General features: G+C 39.8%; 1 protein-coding gene and 1 pseudogene across 11 annotated transcripts in view; one reads left to right on the forward strand and one right to left on the reverse strand.

The window, feature by feature from the left end:
- The first annotated feature begins 1,161 nt into the window (after window positions 1-1,161).
- The window catches only part of LOC146451878 (F-BAR domain only protein 2-like), a 35,544-nt gene continuing 23,408 nt past the window's right edge, over window positions 1,162-13,297 (forward strand). For 3 of the 10 annotated variants that reach the window (XR_014859910.1, XM_085098574.1, XM_085098570.1), the window contains exons 1-2: window positions 1,163-1,352; window positions 2,513-2,567. The gene's annotated coding sequence lies outside the window, so the exon portion shown is untranslated. Of the gene's footprint in view, window positions 1,353-2,512; window positions 2,568-13,297 lie in introns of all 10 variants that reach the window. The other 7 variants (XR_014859912.1, XR_014859909.1, XR_014859908.1 and 4 more) reach the window with 5 other exon arrangements.
- LOC146451879 (uncharacterized) overlaps window positions 10,125-13,297 on the reverse strand; it is a 3,185-nt pseudogene continuing 12 nt past the window's right edge. The window contains exons 1-2 of the transcript XR_014859928.1: window positions 13,179-13,297; window positions 10,125-12,784 (exon numbers count right to left, since the gene is read on the reverse strand). The exon at window positions 13,179-13,297 is cut by the window's right edge and continues 12 nt beyond it. The product of XR_014859928.1 is annotated as an uncharacterized LOC146451879 (transcript). The remainder of the gene's footprint in view (window positions 12,785-13,178) is intronic.

A 13,297-nucleotide genomic window follows, 5' to 3' on the forward strand; every position in this document is an offset into this window, starting at 1 on the left:
GGAGTGGAACATCAAGATTATAAAATCTGAGGCTTGGAATGTGTTAAATGATATGAACGAAGCCTGGGACTCTAACATGTCAAGGGAATGAAACATTCATTCTACAGATGTGAGTGATGTATCCTCCCCCCTCCCCCCTTGGAAAATTGCTCAATGAGAGTTATATGCACATCTTGCGGGTGGCCCTCAGCCCACAGTTGCTCGAAGCATGGTTAGCGCTAACCCGGGTTAAATACCATGACAACCTAAAGGTTTTAATACCTCTTAACCAATGGTTAGCGCTAACCATGCTTCGAGCAACTCAGCCCTGGTGAATGCAGCTTACAGGTCACGGACATCGCCGCTGAGACCTTGTAGCCTACAAAGCTGTTCTCTGGGAACTTCCACATGACACGAGGAAACAATGAGGGTAGAAGATGTCCTAGTAGTAGCAGTAAGTTCCACAAAATATCCCCCCCTCATGGAAGGGATTTTTTATGTAAGAAATCTGACTGACCCCCCTGGCCTTTGAGACCCTCTAGCCCCCTCCCCCAGAATTTTCTGTCCCTTCTGTTGAATGACAGGAGTATGGATATTTCTCGATTTTCACCTTTCCATGTATATTACTCATGGTAGCAGCTGGGAGAGGTTTAAATTTTAGTGATGACAAAATTAACTGCTGATCTTGGGCTCAAAGCGTCAAACAGTAACAATAATATATCTTGTTTATAAATATACGTTGTGGTTCAATTTGATCCGTGGTTTAAATTTGATATTTCTATTGGTCTTGGGTACCGGTATGGTAATGTTGATAATGAGTTTGAAAGGCAATGGAAAATGAATTATTAAACCAAGGATAATTTGAACCATAACATATGCCTAAATTTATTTTATTTTTATTATTTGCATGCTGAAACTGTGTAAACTTTTATTAAATATTGAAAGAGAAAGTAGCGGACAAATTATTCACAAACAATAGCAAATGTGCATTGTTTTGTGGTTTTTCATTTTGTGGCTCATTTACAGCACATTAAAGTTACATTCAAATGTTCACGAAATTTTTTTATTCAAATTGTTATGTATTTGGATCCGTTAAGGTTGGATGGTGTTTTATTCCAAAAACGTTGAAATAAACGGATTTGGAAAACAGGCTTATAAAAAATCCAATTCCAGAAACCCTGTAATGCTAGTCCTTTGTCCATTATGGAAATTATCGCGCGGTTTGCTCTGGGCACTAGACCGAGAGGCGGCAAGTTTGCTGCGCGGTCGCTCCCCGGATGAAACGGGCATGAATTTGTTTCTGGTGCGTTTCTGCAAGAAGCAGCGTCGAAATTTGAGTTTTTAACCATGCCGTGGGCAGAGAAAGGCTTAAGGTATGTGCAATTTGATAATTTGTATGTTGTGAATTCAAAAATGTCTGTAAAACCTCACAGATTTGTGATAATTCATCGATGCGTTTCGGTTCGGCCGACACACGTGTCCGGTTTAGGCAAGGCATTTAAGCGCAGGGTCGCCTTTTAAATTGCTTATGGTGTTGGTCTTGCGCTATTAAATCTATAATTGGAATGCTAGAAATACTCTGCTTAGGTTCTAGTAAAGTTTTGAGCGGTAGTTCGCTTCCAGAACCTTCATTCCTTTCTGTGAAAGCATGGCGCCCCAGTAATTTGAGCTGTTCAATACATTAAGTCCTGTCGGTCGGACCGTGTTCTATTTTATCAAGGTGAGTTGTGCAAATGTGAGGCATTTGTTGACGGCCGAGAAGGCAGTCAAAGTTTTCTTCGACGCCCTTAGAACTTTTTATAATAGTAAAATTCCATGCAACCTTGTTCTAAAAGAATACGAGGTCAGATCTTTATTCATTGCACGTTGATTTGTGATCATGAAGGGCGGGGCTGGAATCGGCCATTGATTTGTCTTTATTGATTGTAGTTCCACAAGAGCTTGAAACCAATGTTACAATCTTTTAAAATTCGAACTTCCAACCATGAGCAGTGGGACATGGGGTTCGATTGCTTGAGCAGTTGGTTGTCTCCAGGCAAAAGCTGAATTTTATACTGTAGATATTTTAATACAAAGACCGTCTCATGCAGTGATTGTCAGTTCTGTTGTCTGTTTCTTTGATAAATTTCCACTTCTTCTTCTGCGTATATCCCTGTTTTGTACCAGTTCTTGAGTGTCTGGCACTTCGCCCATAAGCTGCCTTCATTATACTCAGTACCAGTTCTCATTTGCTCCATATTTGGGAGTTAGTCAAGCAATGGATTATTCCAATTAGCTTTTAGTTTTCTCAGAGTGAACTCAACTCACATAATTTTAAAATGTAACTTTGGATTTTGGAAGTCAAATTTTATTGTCAGTCAAAGTTTTGTACCAGTACTAATTTCTTTCCAATACTCTGCAGAAGAAGGAGTAGGCCTGTAGTAACTGGCATTTATAGCTGTTGTTGTCACACTGTCTCCATGTTATTCAGCATCTTATCTTCTCCTTGTCTTCTTGTAACTAATTTTGTGTTTTTATGTGATGTCATGTTTAGGCAAAGGAAATACTAAAAAAGTGGAATTCAAAGACTCAGGACAACAGAACTGATGGTGAGATGACATTAATTTTATAGCTTTTTTCTAGTTACAATTCTGCTTGAGTATTTAATTTTTACCCCCATGTTTCCCACTGCTTATGTTTTGAACAACATTGTAAACAAGGATGTACAGTACCGCCTGGAACTATTGACCCATCTGGACTAGGACATACCTCGTCTTTACCACGGGTAGTGGCCGCGTGTCCACCTAGGTGAAAAAAACAGTCATTCCGCGGTGAAGACGAGGTGCCGCGGGAAAGAACAATGGGGACTGGTTGCATTTCTAAAATAAGTGTTAGAGTGAGTTAAGACATTTATACTGCAAGTGTTCGAGGTGCGAAGAATCGGTGCTTAATCATTCGAAGGAGTAATTTGAAGTCAAAATGGCGCTGGGTAGTTTGCGTAATAATTCAAATATTAAAATCCTGAATCTTTGTATTCAGTCTTTTCAGAGATAATAAAAGTAACTAACAATCCAACACTAGAAAGAAGCTTGTTATCTCCGAGGGTATGTTAAATACGCAGTGAAACACGTGTACGTTGATTTACATGCTTTTCAAAACAATCAGTGTAAATTTACGAAAGACAGTTCGCTGAATTGTCACAAAAAATCCTTTTTTTAATGTAGTTTTCTTAATTTATTCATTTCGATATAAGTGACGGAGGGCAAGCGTCTTGTAACATTTAACCGTAATTTGCATAGGAGCAAGTTTGATGTTTGTTTTGCACTCGTGGGAACCGCCATTTCTGATTCGTCAACTTTTTTTTATACGTGTCCGACCTAAAAATCTCCTGAATTTTAGAGCAAGCTTGTGTTCTAAAAAATTGGATATTGAGAGGGAATATTATTCTTGAGAATGATGACGCAGGCATACTCGGAAAAAAGAAATCCGAGTGCTCCTATCAGGAGTCGAACCTAACACCTTCCGATTACTAGTTCGGATGCTCTACCACTGAGCTACAGGAGACTCGTGGGAGCTAAGGCCATTAAACTAGGTTCATGGGACAAACATCCTGCATACTGCTAGGATTTGAATGTCGAACATGTGGTACAGTGCAGCTCAGAAATAAGCGAACATCGCATATGCGTACCATATGCAGGTAATACGCGTATGCGTATCGCGTCATACGCGTATGCGTATAGCGTCAGACGCGTATGTCCTGCCTTTGTTATTCATTGCCATACCTTTGCTTTATGTGGCATTGTCTTGCACAACAAAAGAAACGGTAAAGTAAAAGCGACAACCCGCAGCACGAAATTTGAATAATATGAATGACGACAGGGCTAAATAGAAATTGCTTAGAACCGCGCTTCGACAAAATCGGCGAATGACATAAACATGACTGAAACAAGGTGTCCGATTTCGAAGCTTGCTCGCTTCGCAAACCCAACGATAAAAAACCTTATTACCGACATGCTCTTTTTTGTCAATCTAATTCTTCGAGAAAAGGAAGATAGTTTATCGAATTAATATTACTTGCTGGAAGAGCGTTAACAACAAACTTCCTGTTCGCTTTGTCGCCACTGAACAAGAACGGCGGCTGTCGTATTTATAAACTTGGCTCGCTTTACAAGCGATGATTCGACAACCAGCCGATTAATTTTTCTTTTACTGAAACGTATTCGGTAGGAAAATAACTTTTAGCTCACTCATTTACACTATTTGTGGAAACAGCGCTAAACAAGCATGATCATAAGTATACGTAACACCTTTCGTTGATGGTCACAGTACTGCCTAGAACTATAGACCCATTTGCCGTGTTGTTGCCGCGGGACCTACTCGCGGGTTTCCCTCGGTATTCCCGCAGTAGGACGTTTTTTTTCCTCGGTTCGGTTGCGGTATGGCTCCAAAGTTGCTGCGGGAAAGTTCACCTAGGTAAAACTTCGGTAAAGAAAAGACGCGGTAGAGTTTGAATATGCTTTTGTCTTCTTTGCTTTGTGTTTTGGTTCGTCAGCTTCTAATGGCAAATTCGCACCGAAGAACGTTAACTAGGGATGACGATCATGTGCGAAACACATACGATTCTCGGCCCTTGAAGGCTTGAACCATTTGAAGAAAATGAGAATCCGTTTTCGAGTATCCGACCACATTTGAAAAATCCTTTGAGGAAGATTCTGATTTAATATCTCAAAACTCGGTATACCCAAAATATTTGAAGACTTCATGTGGACAATGCGCAATATTCACTATCGAAGCTTCGAAGCGTGTAGATTTGTTCAAGAAAAAACAAGCAAACTTGAATTTTTGACACAGTCTGTGGAGTTCCGTTTGCCGGACCTTTTAAAATCATTTATAAATTGAAAACAAATAATATTTCGGCATGTTTTGTGCCGCTCAGCGCCCGAATGGTAATTGCAATTCCAACACATTGTCGGTCATTGTCACTCGGACTCCTGACGTGACAAGCTGTTTGATGCAACACGGCAGTGTTCCAGAATGTGAGTCCGCTGTTTACTTTGTATTTTTTGCCAAGTTATTTCAATTTTAAGTTAGGAGAAGCAAAAGAAAAAATGCTGACCCACGAAATTTACGGATTATAAAACATATGTTTACGCGTGACGATAGACTGTTCACAGTCCCCCTATTTTTCCGTGGGATTCTCGAGACTGGTATGCTTCGATGGAACCGCCGCCATCTTGGTTTGTAAAAGCGAGCGCGATCTGGGGAGAGTGTCTAAACTACCGAGGGGAGCGGGAGTGGGTGTTAGTATAGTTGGGGATGGGAAGCGAAAAAAAAGAGGGACTGTAACAGCTTCTCACCGTCTCGCGTTCCAAAGGCCCGTTGCACCAGCAACGGCAACACCTCATTGGTCAATTAGACAATAGTAGTTCTGAAGCGTTGACAGCATGACTGACGTATCTTTCACCGCCGGTTCTAAAAGGGGATACGGCTGGCGTGTAATGTGAAGATCGTGGGGAATGTTTTGATTTTTATCGTTTGTCTCGTCGGCTCGGAGGTCTGATAGTTGAAAATCAGCGGACGTTTGGCAGGCGGCAGACTGCAGTTTTCCGTCTCTTTGGACTGCTTTGAAGTAGATGGCGAACTGTAGGGAGGACTTTTTTTTAACAATTCTCTGGGGCGAAACAACACACACAAAGCGCTTGAAACTTTGCTGATCGTGGCTTTCCTCGCAAGCGCTTTTGCAAAGACGTGAAGATTTCCCATCTTGTGGATCCACTTCAACTCCAAGATCGATGTGCTTTAAAAAGATCGGCTAGAGGAATGCTGGCAACTCCAGCTCTTTCCGGGATCTTAAACAAATTTTCTGTGGAAATGTACTTGTTTTTCTTCCCGAAATCGCCGACTGCTATTTTAAAATAAATCTTACAAAATATGCGGCACGTATCTGAAGGTTTCACTGTTTGCTTCACTGCATGTGTTCCACTTGTATTGAAATTCACTTTGCAAATAGCTGATGTACTATACTGTATTTTCAAGCCTACACTTGAAAGACTTTCGCAACTTCATTTTATTTCGCAACTGTACTTTGTTTCGAAATGGTACAGAAACAGTACTATCGTATTTCCTTCAATTTGACATGTTTATCTCTGGGGAGTATATTTTTTGTTTGATTCAATTAGTCGAGGCGACAAAGTCTCGGCACGCCCCTCGAACACGAGACAGTGAGAAGCTGTTACAGTCTCCCTATTTTTCCCGCCGCCTCCAAACTCCACTCCCCTCCCCTCGGTAGTTTAGACAGTCTCCCCAGATCACGCTCGCTTTTACAAACCAAGATGGCGGCAGCTCCATCGAAGCATACCGGTCTCGAGAATCCCACGGAAAAATAGAGGGACTGTGAACAGTCTAGCGTGACGATGTTATAATTGTAACTTGAAACCCTTGTGTCGACTTCGCAAATTTTGTCGCTTGTGTCTACAGTCTATTTAAAACCTCTTTCTTTTAAAATGAACTTGGCACTGCAACAAGATAATATTCCCTCTCAATATCCGATTGTTTAGAACACAAGCTTGCTCTAAAATTCAGGAGATATTTTTAGCAGCTGTTTGGTCGGACACGTACAAAACAAAGCTGACGAATCAGAAGCAGCGGTTCCCACGAGTGCAAAACAAACGTCAAACTTGCTCCTATGCAAATTACGGTTAATTTACAAGACGTTTGCCCCGTCGCTTGTATCGAAATGAACAAATTAAGAAAACTAAATTTTAAAAAAAGGGATTTTTTATGACAATTCAGCGAACTCTCTTTCGTAAACTTACAATGAGTGTTTTGAAAAGTAGGTAAATCAACGTACACGTATTTCACTGCGTATTTAACATACCCTCGGAGATACATGTAACAAGCTTCTTTCAAGTGTTGGATTGTTAGTTACTTTTATTATCTCTGAAAAGACGGAATACAAACATTTGCCCAGGCAAAGATTCAGGATTTCAATATTTGAATTATTACACCAACTACCCAACGCCATTTTGACTTCAAATTACTCCCTCGATTAAGCACCGATTCTTCGCACCTCGAACACTTGAAGTATAACTGTCTTCACTCACGCTCACGCTTATTTTAGAAATGCAACCAGTCCTCATTGTTCTTTCCCGCGGCACACTGTACCTCGTCTTCACCGCAGAACGACCGTGTTTTCACCTAGGTGGACGCGCGGCCACTACCTGCGGTAAAGACGAGGTATGCCCTAGTCCCGATGGGTCAATAGTTCCAGGCGGTACTGTACATATCGTTAGCGGTGGTTGGCGCAGCAGGATAAATTTGCATATATATTATCAAAACAATAATCTTTCTTTGCTTTGCGAATATTGCTCTTTCCAAAATACCTCCAACATAAACGAAGTGCCTTTAATACTATATATGTTTTAATTCCTGGTTAATTCCCAGGTCTTTGGGAATGAAAATGACTGATAACTATAATTGTGGATTGAACGATGATGTCAACATTCTTGTCCGGCTTCGAACACGCGAAAGGAAAAAAAAAATGTACACTAAGACTACAAGTTACTAATAGCTAGCTGTTTTATTTCACTTATTTATAAATGATCTTTTAATTATTTTACACAGTTTGAAAACTCGAACAACTAAGTGGTTCTCAGTTCTAACAAGAAAGCTATCATTCAGTTACAATTGTGTTGAAAAGTTTTAAAATGAAAAAAATAATAATAAAAAGTTAAATGCTGCGTGTTTCCGAAACTTTCCTGTTTCGCAAATATACATCGATCGCTTTGCAACAGTCCCGCCATAAACGTTCTGGATCCGATGATGGAAAATACTTAAAAACAATTTCCCTAATCTTATGGATCTTTTCAGTAGTTAGGGGAAGTTTCTTCCCAACACCCCTAACATTTCGCCCTTCCAATTCACTGGGTAAAAAGAAATGGCGCAGCAAGTGCACGGCAAAGTTCTTCTCAGAGTTCGACCGAGATCGCAACATGAAAATAATAGAATCGTTCTCCAGGCAGCTTGAAGATTCCTGGATGACTGGCGTTGGCGGTTTCGCTTCTTCTTGGAAGTTGAACTCAGCCCGGTTGTAGTCGCGCGCGAGGGGAGAGCATCAGGCTACTAAGCCACACAAAACCAAACTGCTCCTTTAGGAGCCACCAATTGTAACAAAAGCCATGACCAACAATAAGTACAGACCAGCCAGTGCTTTGTAAAATGTTTTGCGATCATATTTAAGGCCCGGTTCATACGTCGAACTTTACATGAGCCGAACCTAATACCTATTAAGGTCGACCCAAATAATTAAGATCGGCAGTTGATTCAGACATCGAACCTAACCAAGTCGAACCTAATTGAAGCTCAAGTGAGAAAGTAGATTTTCGTGGTCCGCGGCTGTTGTTTTTATGAAATCCCTGCTGATCAAGATTCAAAATGGCGGGAAATATGAATTCTCACATGGAAGAGCTTGGTTTACTGGCAAATGCAATCAGAGAGACTAGAAGAAGGCGTCTCAACATGCAGCTATTGTTGGGAAACCTTGTTGCACGGAGAAGGTAAGTTTTGAATGTTGTTTGGCTTCTACTCCTTTTAATTTCTCAACGAAACAACATCACAGTTCCTCGATCGATTCGTTCTTGTCGTCGGTTGAACAGAAATACTGGCTGGTGGGACAAGGCATGGAATACCTATTCAGAGGCAAGGTTTAAGAAAACCTTCCAAGTCTCCCGGTCGACTTTCAATTTCATATTGAATCGTATTGAGCCCTTCATCACCAAACAAACTGTAACTGAAGAGCCTATCGCAGCAGAACTGAGGCTTGCTCTTTGTTTGTATAGATTAGGCAGAGGCGATTATCTATACACCATTGCAGAAATGTCAGGGCTGGGTGTCTCAACTGTTTGTTCCATCGTACACGAAGTTTGTCAAGTCCTTGTGAACCATTTGTGGGATGAAATTGTCTCAAGTCACATGCCCAAAACACAAGAGGATTTTAAGAAAAAAATTCTCGATATGGAGGAGTTTTGGCAATTTCCCTGCTGCTGGGCAGCAATAGATGGGTGTCACATTCCACTGAAATGCCCTCCAGGCGGTCTTGAGGCGTGCAAGGAGTACCACAATTTCAAGAATTTTTATTCCATTGTATTAATGGGAATGGTAGACTCCCATTACAGATTTGTATGGGGCAGCTGTGGGTACCCCGGAAATTCTCACGACGCGGTAATCTTTAGATCCACTGACCTCTGGAGCTCCATTCATGATGGCTTCATTCCATTAATTGGAAAAACTGGGGGAGACGCTACCGTCCCACCTCTTATAGTGGGAGACTCTGCATTCCCCCTACGAACATGGCTTATGAAACCATTCACAAATGCTGTTTTAACACCCCAACAGCACTACTTCAATTACCGTCTGAGTAGAGCTCGCATGGTTACAGAGGGTGCCTATGGCCAATTAAAGGGTAGGTGGAGGTTGCTCCTCCGGAAGAGTGAAAGTGACCGAGACCATGTCCGCACCGCTACACTGGCATGCATGGTGCTCCATAATTTATGTATTATGCAAGGTGACACAATTTCTAAGAAACTAGACATGAGCATAGATTCAAATGGCCAGAAAAGAAACCGAGACGAAATAAGAAAGCTGCTAGAGATGAGGGATTGTGCAAGCATCAGGGAGGTATCACTAGAGGCAAAGAAAGTGAGAAATGCACTCTGTGAAAAACTATGGCTAGAGAAGGAAACCGGGATAGTCTGTTAAGTACCATACATCTTCAGGGCTGTCATTTAGTTTTGCATCACCCACTTCCTTAAGCTAAAACCCATAACAAAGTCTGCTTTGTGAAAAACTTATAATGGTCAACAAGAGGCCAAATTCAGTTGTAAAATCCAAGTCCCACAAAGCAAACTCACCCATAACAGGTGACAGCCCTAATGTTGGTGACTTTTAAGCGTCAGTGGATAATTTACAATAATTTGTAATCATCTCCCAGGTCTGTCTTCCTCCTTCCTTTTGACTAGGGATTAAGTAAGGAAACAAACTATAAATTTGAGGTTAAGTTGTTCTGTTTGTACAAAATTTGCTATCTTCGATGACACATTTTTTCCAGGAAGCTGATGTTGGTCATTCATGTATTGTATTTGGACAAGATATGACATCACAATGCACTATGGTAAAGATCAATTAAAAGGTTTAATCATCTTCATGAATACAGTAAATCAAAAGATAATGAAAAAGAAGTGTATTTAAAGTAAATAAATAAATTGAAATTAATCCAAAATAAAACAACAGATAATATAAGGGATTGCTGAATTTCGTTATTGTTTACATATGAATATCTTTTTTTTATTTTCCATTACTCTGCCATGATTTATCTCAAACCAAGGATCACTAATATCTTGTTCTGCTAGGGAGCATTCATGTTTTAGAAAGGGGGTAGGCCGGAGGAATCTAGGGAAGGGTTATTAAGGTTTTAGCCAACCAAAAAGGGAGGCTCACCGTAATTTTGACACAGCATAGATTTACCTACTCCACTGGGGAGAATCACATCTTTTGACAAAACATAAAGGGAGGGCCAGGATATTTTACATTCATGCTCATAGGGATTTCTCTGGTGCACTCCCTCCCCCCCCTTCTAAAAAAGAAATGCTCCTTTAGTAATTTGTAATAATAACTGACATGAATAAAATTTTAAATATCTCTGTTTTCATTTCTTTATAGGTCACAATTTTTTCAATCTTGTATTTTAGACATGTTCTCCACATGTAAACTGTAACAAATAAAATAATTGAAATACTTTAGAATCACTCAAATATAGGTATGTATAATTTATATATTACTAGTCAAATGTTCCCCAAAATCAAATTATATCATAGGTGTTACTTTGACAATACTTAGTTTGCAACAAAACAAAATTTCCATTTTGGTACTATGGAAATGTTCTAATAATAATAAGCCTTTGCTTTCATTTCTGTATAAGTCATAATTTTTTCAATCTTGTATTTTAGACATGTTCTCCACATGTAAACTGTAACAAATAAAATAATTGAAATACTTTAGAGTCACTTAAATATAGATGTGTACAATTTATATATTACTGGTCAAATGTTCCCCAAAATCAAATTATATCATAGGTATTACTTTGACAATACATGTAGTTTGTAACAAAACAAAATTTCCATTTTGGTACTATGGTAAGATGTCCCAATAATAAAGCCTTTTGTTTTGTTTTCACTTGTCTTTATGACTGATTTTGGCATAATATTGCTCCAGAAATAGATGATGACGTGTGTTTACATAACCTCATGAGATCACTTGAAGGAGTTTCAAAATAATTTAACTACTTCTGTTTACCCTCACCAATAATTGTAGCCTGTGAGCTTCCAAAAAACTATTGTATGTCTGTATGAGGTTACAGTAAACACAAGCCATTTTGTAAAGATGATGGTAGGTACCCAAATAATAAGCACCTCAGTGTCAGGCCTAAGGATACTGGACCCTGGACTGATGTGTGGTGTTTGATTGACTTATTATTGTGACCAGAGGTCACTACTAGCAGTCAAATTTAAAAATAATTTGCAGTGATCAGAGGTAAATTAATAATTTGAGGGGGTTGACATTATATATCTTTTTTAAGGAGAGGGTTATACCTGAAACATTCTCTGAAAAGTCACAGGTACAAGATTGGCCTTTCCAGGCTGTCTTAACACTTGTTAAGTGCAATGCTCATTCTTCTTATCAAGAAAATCAACAATGTTATTAATTTATTATGATGATGGCATACAAGAAAAGTTTCACTTAACCAAAAAAAAAAGGGTTGATGCATGATCCAGAATGCAAACTCTTACACAAATAATAAGTTATATTTGATGTCTTACAGTGGTCTGTATTTCCCGGAATCATATCGGAAAGGGGTCCCATAAGAACCCTCTGGCATACTTGGCTGATTTGTTTGCGTTGGTGCAAATCCCCCAATCCATGTTGGGTACAATCCTGTGTCATTATATGCCAAGTTGTGAGATGAAGCCATACCTTGGAGGGAGTGATCATAACCTGTATTGGCTCTGACTAAACATGAGTTGAAATAATTTCATCTCGTGTTGGCGGGACTTCTCCATCTCTTCCCTCATAAAGGCAATGAGGTCTTTGGTTGGGTCAGTACTCACAGCCTCTTTGACCATTTCCATGACCTCAAATGTAGCACTGTCAAGTTTTTCCTTGCCAGATTGCCTTTTCTTGACATTCTTTTTGGGCACAAATAGTTCTCCATGTTCTGGGCTGTCATCTGCACCGTCAATTGATTTGTCTAAGTTAGAACCCGAAGATGATGGTTCCAATGCCTGATCCGGCTGGCAGGAATCTCTAGTCTTGACCACCTCAAACAACATACTAAACCATTTACCAAAACATACTAAACCATCTACCAAAACCACGATCTTCCTTCCTTAGGGCTGCCTGTTTACAGTGACCGACACACTTCTTGAACTTTGACCGTAACTGGGTAACTGTCAGCGTGCAGTCATCCCCCCTAGCACTTGCTCTGGTCTTCAACTGGTCTAAGATTTTTTCATAAATTGGGCCATTTCTCTGATTTTTAGTATTAGTGAAAATCAATTTCATCTTGTAAGTGTCATTAGTAACTACAATGTCAATAAAATCTTCCAAAGCTTTTGAACACCACTGAGGCTTTCGTCCAGGTTTCTTGCATTTCTTTCCCTTTCCTTTCTTCACAAAATACTGTACAGCTTCCTGCTCCTCTGAGTCTTCATCATTGTCGTCATCATCTTCATTTAGCTCATCCAAGTTGGTCTGCAGATCATCAACTCTTTTTCTGTATGAAATAAACATGTCCATGGTAAGTGCTGAGTGAACAGTGATCTTAAAATATTGTTGACTAAACACTAGCAGCTACATGTATTTGCTAGCAAAAATGTTATCCTGCCATTGGTACTGATACAGGTCTGACTAGATGGCCAGGCTTACTGGTTGTTATGACTAGTGTTATGAAAGGTAAAGTGAAACTTTTCAGGTGACATGAATAGGGTGAAATGTACATTTGAACTAAATTAAAATTATGGAAGTGACTAGGCAATACAAAACCAGGACCATACTCAGCTAACCCTAAAAAATTGCCGTTATAAGTACGGGGAGTGTAAAATAGAAGCTTCATGGGGAAGGCTATTTATATGGTTTGGGACAGAGTCACTACAGTTATGAATGCATACCTTTTCACGGTATCATGGCTATCCAATTGATTTCTCTGCTCCCGGTTTTCCCGGTCATTTTTCTGCTTTGGAGAAAAAGAGACATTTGCTTCGATGCGCTCGGTTTTATCGTCGTTCAT

This window comes from Pavona decussata, unplaced genomic scaffold, assembly GCF_977016875.1.
Source record: "Pavona decussata unplaced genomic scaffold, jaPavDecu1.1 SCAFFOLD_383, whole genome shotgun sequence".
NCBI classification, from domain to species: domain Eukaryota; kingdom Metazoa; phylum Cnidaria; class Anthozoa; order Scleractinia; family Agariciidae; genus Pavona; species Pavona decussata.